Below are 10,023 nucleotides of genomic sequence, written 5' to 3'. Positions count from 1 at the left end.
ATATTTGATGTTTTTTCATCTGTGGCCAAAAGAACTCACGTTAACGCTCTTCATGAAATATGCTAGCGTGAAGTGTAGTAGTCCTTTATCTCATGAATCTTCAAAAATGAAATTTGTTTCTTAAATAAGCATAATTTCTATGCCGTTTGCTCAAAGTAGAAGTATACATTGACATAAAAAATTAAATCGAGGAAGTCATGTCATGTAGTAACGACAGGACCTTACCTAAAATTCGATAACTTGAAAGAAAAAAAAAAGAATTTATTACTTAAAAGAATTTCTAGCAAGATCTAATAAATCATTTCCCAAAGACCCAAACAGCTTTCTTCAAAATATTTTTCAATTCAATACTATGATAGATATATTGTGAGTTCAAAATTAGTGTTATAACTGTTTAAAATAACCCTTAAATGACCAAGTACAAAAAGAATTACAAGATAATGGCTTATTACAAAAACAATAAAAGAAGAAGAAATACTTGCAGTAGACATGGATTAAATAAAATTAAAAAAAGATTGACAATTATGCTCTAAATTAATCAAATTTTCTACTTAAATGTCTGTTATAGTGGATAATCAAAATATGAACTTTTTGAAAAAAAAAGGTAAAACCCAGACTTACTTATGTGCAGAATAGGTAAGGCACGCAAACCAAATCCGGTATATTATTACCTGGGGCCTTATTCGGCTAATTGCAGTTCTGTAATTTGTTTATTTCAGGATTCCCCTATAAGAAAAAAATGTTTTGAAATTACTCATAACGCCAAACATAAGATTCCAAGCCAGTTAAGGAGTATTTTACTGTAACGCAAGTGTAATTAAAAGTAAAAACTTTTGAGACAATGAAGTCGACACATCTAATTATTATTTTTCTGATGCTTATGATTTTACATGAAGGATTATATGAAGTAATGGCAGAGGACAGTGATGAAACCAGCGTAAGAGTGATTGTAAAACGAAGCCTTTTTAGTAAGTATTGTGGAAAAATATTGTATCAGTCGATCGCACAACTGGAATCAACTACATCAATTTATTGCATCGGTTGTTGTAACATTTTTATATTTAAGCATGTTTTTGTGTTTAGCGTCTAAAAGAACGAGATCACGGCGCTATGGAATATACAACTCTGGATCTTGGAGAGGAAAACGTCCCAGATCTACAGGAAAATAAAATTTTCGTCAATTATGCTCTGTAATTCTCCTCAACAAAGTAATACGTTATGACAAAAACTCGTGTTAATTATAAAACATTTGTCAATTTCAATATTCTGATTTTCATTTTCTGAGCGTCAACTATATCAATGACCATTGTTACTGTTACTTGCTGTTATTGTAATAAATTTTGAGGTTTGATGTGCTTTGTGTCGCATGTTTGTAGTTTTAACATTCAAATATTTTTAAATTTTGATTGAACATAATGTAGAATCTCATTCATGGAACAATATTTTTTTTCTTTTCAAAAAAAAAAAAAAAAAAAAAAAAAAAAACCCAAAAAAAAAAACAAAACAAAACAAAACAAAACCCTTAAGACTAAGATCAAGATTTTCTAATTTTCCTACAAGAATGAAATCAGTAGTATTTCTAAGAAATACAAAGAAATCTTATATATCTCTTACATTAGATATAAATGTTTATCATATAATTAGTAGTAAATACACCGATTCTGCACGGTGTGATACGGGTCACGGATCGGTCCGAAAAATCCATATCACGTATTGGACCGACGGGCCAAAAATCCATATCAAACCGGAAGTAACGTTTGTATAAAGTTTAGAAGTTAATTTACTTGATTTTATTTTAATATTCATGTAAAATAATTCTTTAATGAAATTCGTGGTCTTTATTTTTTTTCAGTTACCTGATATTGGCTCTTTTAGATTTTAAAGAAAAATGTCATAGACAAGTACGAAACATTCTTCAATGTCCATATGTGAATTCGCATATTAAGTATTTTAAATGTATGATAAATAGAATACTACATACTGAAATCCATAACACATGTCTCATCAGCCCTCGGGCTGATATGGAACCACTGGGGCTGATATGATATATGATATGGATTTTAGTATGTAATACTCTCTATACACATGTATAATATTTTAGAAAAAAAGTGAGGTTTGACAGATTTGACAAATTCGTATCTTATTCGTAAGATATTTAGTGGAAGAAGATACATTTGTTTAGACGATGTAACAAAATCCTGAATAGTAAGTTAGGTCATTCTTAATTTAAAATAAAGATACATGATTTGCTTACCTTCTCAATGGTCGTTTGAAAAAAAACATTTTGATTGCACAATTAGTACTATGAAGTTGATATTAAAAAGATGCTTAGGTTTATATTTGACAATATCATTGAAAGGCTTTAAATCTTAACTATATTTGACTTTATTATTTCTTCAATTTTGGATATAAACCAGAGACCTAGGGATTATATCATTTTATAAAACAATAAGTAATTTTGGTGATTTCTGATTTGTCTAGACGTTCTTTTCTGAGATGAACTCAGAGTGAGTTCACCTCAAATGAAGAACCAGGAGGTTTATTCGGGTCTTCCCTACTGACCAACCATTGCTTTGCCTAGAATATTTTCGACCAATCAAATTGCCTTTTCTAAAACATGTATAACTGTGAATGTAAACATGGCAGACGCCAATACAGAGGAGAATAAACTACTTTACCAAAAAAAGTATTTATTGTTCTCTAATATTGTTTTTCATTTTTAACTAGTTTTAAAGCTGTAGAAATATAAACATTATGTGTTGTTACACAACACATTATATTATGAGTGTTTATATTTGATGGAAACAATAACTAAAGCGTCTCAAGTGTTGTAAAATTCCTGATCATTTAAGGTAGATCGCGGGTTTACTGTCTCGGAAACCCACGGTCGGTCTCGCTTCTCTGAGGTAAGAGATGCAAGACCGACCGTGGGTTTCCGACGATGGGGTTTACTGTCTGCCTGAAAAGATACTCCGAAAATTTGTCATCTTAATCCTCTCGATTGAAATTTTACTTTCTGAAATTTTTGTGAGATTCGTCTGCGTGGTTATATTGTTATCGTCTTTCAAAGGCACTAATGTTGATGAGAACTGGTGACGCTATTACAATGAAATATATAGTAAATGCGCCTTTCTCACCGGTAAACGCATTTCAAAACCATGCTTCTAATATAAAAACGGCGCAGACGAATTTTGTATTACTCAATACGATGAATCTGAGATAAATTTCAATTTCGAATCGATCTATTAAAAAAAATTAATATGTGTTCTCGCTCATTTTCTCGCAAAAAACTTTAAAGTTTTACAAATTTGTAACAAACGTATATAATTTCATTAAGACGTTATATATAACGTTAGTGCGACGTCATTATTTACGTACGTCTCAGAATCACAATGTAATCAACAATTCACTGAAAATAAAAATTGTCTTATCCGCATTTTCAATTTTTCATTGATTGACAATAAATATTCATGTAAACATTGTCATAATTTACATAAATTTTCACACTTTTTTCAATGAAACACTAAGTACTGATTAGATATTAATTAATCCTTTATTTTTTAATGCATTATTAAATAAATATTTTTACAGACAAAACAAGCTTTAATGTTTGTTTTATTTTATGATTTATGGTTTTATGATGACTTTTTGCTTGTTTGTAGTTTGATACTGTAAACGTAGTAAGCTTTTTACATCGAATCCAATTGTGACGTCAGCAAACCCGCGACCTTACCAGGCCCGTATTGTTTCGAGTAGACCTCATCAAAAGTCAATAATGAATAATTGATTAATATCATAAAAGATAAGGATTCTACTTAATGATAAAAAAGTGTTTATTCAAATTAAATGAAAAAGAGAAAACATCTTACAGCAAAAACTGCCATGAAGTATCCCTTCCTTAAATGCTTTCAAATGTTATCTATCACTAAGAGCTGATTCCTTTTTTAAAACATAATTTACAATTTTATACGAAATATGTGGAGATAACAAGCATTATTCGAGCTGAAAAAAATCCATTAAAATATTACATAATAGGAGCGCAGCAAACAAGGACCTCCAAAACATCAGAGGTGGGACCAAGTGCCATTAATTTCGGCAATTTTAAAGTGAAAAAGTCTTGTTATTAATAGTAGAAATAAAAAAAGAAGACAAGTCAATTGTCTCGGGAATTACCAGCTTTAAATTGCTCTATGACGTAAAGAAGAAAGTAAGCTTGCAAGGTAAGGTTAGGTATTTATATGCTCTGAGGGGACAGGTATCATGAAAGATGCAATTTTGTAGTATTCCGTCAACTATAAAAGCTATTTGCTAAGACGAGTTGAAATATGAACAGCAGTTCCAAAGAAGAAGCTGGAGATATAACATTTCAAACGCACTATGAAATACAAATTACTACAGAACCCAAAAGCAAAGGACCATGAATTTTACAGGTTTGGAAGACACGTCCTTGACCATCATAATTAATCTCTTAGACACAAAGCATCTTCACTAAATGAGCAATAAAACACCTGCACATGGACTTTATGTCTCCTAGTTGATTCGATAAAACAAACATGGTGTACGTACTAGCAATGTCTAAAGGGAGACAAAATGTTCAGAAATAAGTTGATTGTCAAAGAAAATTAACAGTCCTAATTGAATTTTCTTTTTGCCAATTTGGGTCAAGTATAGTATACGGATATGTAGTTCCTGCGGATTCACTCATTGAAATAGGAGTAAATAGTCTTAATTTTATTTTCTCTTAATATCGTTCAAAAAGGAGAAATAATGTATGAATATCTCACTGAGTGTAATACAGTGGCTGGAACGTTATTGTTGACAACTTACACGAACGATCACGTTACACGAACGATTCCGCACGATTAACGCACGATTAAACCTGTTACACGAACGATCTTTCACGTTCACGATTCTACACGTTACACGATCTTACACGATTGTTAACGCAAACGCACGTTTCTTCACTCAAAATAATTCAAAATATTTAGGAATTAATATTTTCAAAACGAAATAAAGCTTAATACTTATTTAAGATTTCAAAGAATTATCAATATAATTATTATTTCATAGACTTTGAAAAAAAACGGAAAATGATTTCCTGTAACTAAATATATGCAAGACTTAATATTTCAGATTAAAAATAATTATTTCTAAGGTAATTCTCTGATCAAGGATAACGGATTTTGTTCGTTCTATTAGACGATGTTCATGTATGTGGGTCGTATAATTTGATTGAATTGGGTATTATGCAATGCAGAAAGGGGGATACGATTCAACACAAATGGCAGCATTGAATGACTTAGATTATAATTACAAACTCTATCCTTTCGTTTCCATTTATTCAATGTCTGATAGACTTGCGAATTATTCAACTTTTTTATTTGCAGAAATTAAAAATTAATTAGTTACAAATAAGCTCAAGAGATAAACACAGATAATCAAAACTCCCGAAAAGCATGACGTGTGCATGTATATTTGTCGGGTAACTAGCTATGTAAGCATTGAGAAATGTTTATTTCTTTGTAAAAAAAATATTTATTTTCAATGAATTGATTTCAAGATTATCTTGACCACAATCAGAAGTAAATAATAATTAAATAAGATTTTTCAGAAAGGCGTAAGAAATCTAAGTACGGTTTATCACAGAATTGATCGCGCTATTTGACGAGAACTTAATATTGTACGACTTACTATATTGCTTGTTTACGAGCAATAATTAGTTCGTTCTGCATTCTATTATGTAAATTGCGCTTTTTCATTTTATTTTGATTTTAATTAATAAATTAAGAAAACCAAACAAGGAAAATGCTTATTTTAGAAATAACATTCCGATAAAAACTAACAAAACGAAATTTACACGATTCTAAACGCACGATCTCGCACGATTAAAAACGCACACGATTGAGTCTGATACACGAACGATCTTTCACGTTAAACGAACGATCACTCACGATACACGAACGTTTCTACACGATTGGTTTGTCAACAATAACGTTCCAGCCACTGTACAAGTATAAAAATGATAATAGAATGCTAACATTATTAGTTAAACTCAGAAAATTTAGTCTTTTCTACAATTAATTCGAATTTTCTCTGATGTTTTGGTCTATTGTTCTATATTCCGCTTTGTTCAGGATTTTACATTTGCAAATATCCATACACTGCAGATTTGTATTTTTTCCTCTACATCTCACCATTCTACAACTTAATGATGGTGCAGCTGTAAGTTAAAAGTCAAAATGGCAATTTAAAATGACGGATATTTATCTTTTTTTAAAATTATTTTTAAATTACTTCTTAATGTCGTTTACACAGGAGAAAGGAATTGCGAATAACTTACTGAGCGTAGTACAACTATGTAAAATGCCAACAGAACACTAGTTTGATCACTTTAAATCGGAAAATTTAGTCGTTTATATTTGAAATGTGTAAATTAGCTCAAAATGGCGATTCAAAATGACGTCTGATACATTCGAATTTCGTAGAAACTGCTTAATATTCTGGTTCGTTTTGCAGAAAATAAATTACAGTTTGTTTTTTATATATATAGTATATATAGTATATTGATAAGTCCATTAAATATGAACAAAAATACTTGAAAAGATTCATTATATTCTGGAAATAGTTAACAACAAATTCGACTTAAGAGTTTCCGAATTTCCCCCTTCGTATTTGACCGTACGTGTTTCAAAGCCTTTGAGCCCCCATTCACCTAAAATCACTCCCGAATCCTGTCATTATCAACTTGCACTTCTACCTCAACATCCCTCGGCACACCATCAAATATAACTGAAGAAATTCTTGTCCATTTCATCAAACACTTTGTACTAGCTTTTTAGCACTTATAAAAACTTAGAATTATCCCCTAACATCTTCTATTCCAGCTTTATTTGCTATATGTTTCAGTCTGTCATCGGAATTTTGGTATTTTCAACTCTCAAGTAAATGGTGCGCCGTGTCAAGGATGACAACCCCTTGGCATGTAAAAGATCATTTCTCTGGAGTTCGAAAAAGAGTAAGCTCACTGGAGGCCGTCAGAGAAACCAAAATCCTTTAAAAAAACTGATTATTTAAACTGATAGTCCGCCGAAACATGGCTGAAAAATTGCCGACTCGGCGTTAAACAATATACAATCAATCAACCGACACTCAAGGAACAACACATTTACGTTCAAATGTTAAAAGTCTATTTTGTTTTCCAAAACCATATGCAAAATGAACTAGAGGTACTGTGGGCAATGAGCTCACTAAATGATACCCCGGTCTCCCATATGAATATAATGACAGTGTCCATGTTTTGCTATGGAAAATTTCATTCAGTGGTATGAGAGGAGTTGTGGATAAGAAATGGGTACCCCAAAGCGGAACAGACGGACGGACATACATACACCTGTACCGATTACTCTATACCCTCCCGCTTTTCAAGCGAGGGGTATAAAAAAATCTCTGATATTTAAGACATGTAGCTCTTTATTTTGTGACCTCATATAGATTTATTGTCTTTTAGGGTGGAAAGGTCATTCTATTAGCAAGAAAATTCTCAAACTTGATCATCTGAAATCACATTGTGTGCATATTTTGGTGAGAAAAGTTGTAAAATTATGCAATTTAAGAGCGCCTGCAGATTCCTCGTGATTCCTATCACTTACAAGCTTTCGTAACAATAGGCCTAAGCCATTCCTGATTTCGATCTAGTCAATACTTCTCTTGACGACAAAATTTTCTTGAACACTTCAAGAAGTTTACAAGGCATTTTGATCCACACTTCTTTGTTAGGATAGTGTAAGGTTGTATCAAGAATCGTGGGGGGGATTGAACACAAATATTTTCTTCTCTCAGATTTTGTAAATTTCACAATTTTTAAATTTATATACACTGTTCAATACAAAATACAAAGCATGAAATATTTGAGAATGTAGTTGAATTTTTGACTGAGAATAACAAAATGCAAATGTAGGGACACAGAACCAGAGCTGGACAATGAAGAAAATTTATGGTTTACGTATATTATACTGATAATTCTTAATATATATATATATATATATATATATATATATGTTTATATTTGGATATTATAAATATATTCAGATTTATATGATGTAACAATTACTAGCCCTATAATTGGTCTTGGTCAATCATTTCAAAAATCATATTAAATTATGTTGCACTAGACCTTCCACATGAACATTTATTAAACATTTATTTTTTTCTACACTGGAATAAAAATAGATCAAGAATTTCCAACAACTGAATGTTCACTCGCCTTAATGCTCGGGGGATACTGCTCTTGGGGTAGCTTAATTTTCATATTGTCCCCAAAACAGCAATTATTGTACGATATTATTAACTTTTTATATGAAGAAGCATGGTGAGGCAGGTAAAAGGTAAAATGTATTCGGATTTGTCGTCAAAAAGTTATCATCACAATAGAAGTAATTAAACAAAAATCCGTGTTATAAAAATCTTATGTCATAAACAAAAAATATCCTCCAACTTTCATTGCATATTTGAACATGAATAAAAAACAAACTGTAATTTATTTTCTGCAAAACGAACCAGAATTCAGCAGTTTGGATATTTTACGAAATTCAAATTTATAAATTTGACGTCATTTGAATTGCCATTTCGAGCTAATTAACACATTTCAAATTTAACGACTAAATTTTCCGATTTAAAGTGATGAAATAAGTGTTCTATTGTCATTTTACAAAGTTGTACTACGCTCAGTAAAATATTCACAAATCTTTTCTCCTATGTAAACGACATTAAGAATAAAATAATTTGAAGAAAAAATGAATATCCGCCATTTTGAATCGCCATTTTGACTTTTAACTTACAGCTGCACTATCATACAATTGTAGACTAGTGAGATGTAGAGGGAAAAATACAAATCTGCAGTGTATGGATATTTGCAAATGTAAAATCCTGATCAAAGAAGAATACAGAAACAATAGACCAAAAAACAGAGAAAATTCGAATTAATTGTAGAAACGACTAAATTTTCCGAGTTTAACTAATAATGTTAGCATCCTATTATAATGTTTATAGTTTTATTACACTCAGTTAGATATTCACTCATTACCTATCCATTTTGAAGGACATTAAGGGAAAATTAGAAAAATTGGATGTCCGCCATTTTGAATCGCCATTTTGACCTCTTTAACGCCATTTTCATGAAGGCCAGCATATTTTTTCGGATTCAGCATACTGGAAATAGGTTAACAAACTATGCTGGACCAAATAATAATTATTTGCCATTAGAAGTTATTTCTAGCCTTCTTTTTAAAAATCAGGACCAGACTATCTGTCAAAACGGCAAATTATGTTTCACTCTAAGCAAAATGATTGATCATGAATATTTCTGTTAATTAAATTAAAATAAATTTAAATAATTTACTTATAATTGTAGAAAATATAATAGTTTTTTGTACAAGAAAAAGTTTTCATCCTTTTGATTCAATTTGTAAAAGGATATCGCAAATGTATATTTACTTTTCAGCTCACCTGAGCCGAAGGCTCAATAGAACTTTTCTGATCACATTTTGTCCGTCGTCCGTCCGTCCGTCTGTCTGTCCGTCCGTCTGTAAACTTTTCACATTTTTGACTTCTTCTCAAGAACCACTGGGCCAATTTTGACCAAATTTGGTACAAAGCATTCTTGGGTAAAGGGAAATTTAAATTCTCAAAATGAAGAGCCATGTTCTCTCACAAGGGGAGATAATCAAGAAAAATTTAGGAAAAAACTTTGAAAATCTTCTTCTCAAGAACCACTGGGCCAGAAAAGGTGAAACTTATGTGGAAGCAGCCCGGGGTAGTGTAAATTCTAAGTTGTTCAAATCATGACCCCCGGGGGTAGGGCGGGGCCACAATGGGGAATCAATGTTTTACGTAGAAATATATAGGAAAAATCTTTGAAAATCTTCTTCTCAAGAACCACTGGGCCAGAAAAGCTGAAACTTTGTGGAAGCACCCTGGGGTAGTGTAGATTCTAAATTGTTCAAATCATGACCCCCGGTGGTTGGG

The 10,023-nt window shown here is 31.4% G+C and overlaps 1 long non-coding RNA gene across 1 annotated transcript; it reads left to right on the top strand.

Annotated features, from left to right (window-relative positions):
- The first annotated feature begins 697 nt into the window (after positions 1-697).
- On the top strand, positions 698-1,349 carry LOC134260179 (uncharacterized). The gene is made up of 2 exons (XR_009990482.1): positions 698-968; positions 1,084-1,349. It is a non-coding gene; the product is annotated as an uncharacterized LOC134260179 (long non-coding RNA).
- The last annotated feature ends 8,674 nt before the right edge of the window (positions 1,350-10,023 follow it).

Source organism: Saccostrea cucullata, unplaced genomic scaffold, assembly GCF_032062105.1.
Source record: "Saccostrea cucullata isolate Sc308-1 unplaced genomic scaffold, CSIRO_AGI_Scuc_v1 ctg2201, whole genome shotgun sequence".
NCBI classification, from domain to species: domain Eukaryota; kingdom Metazoa; phylum Mollusca; class Bivalvia; order Ostreida; family Ostreidae; genus Saccostrea; species Saccostrea cuccullata.
This window is presented reverse-complemented; position numbering and strand designations above follow the sequence as displayed.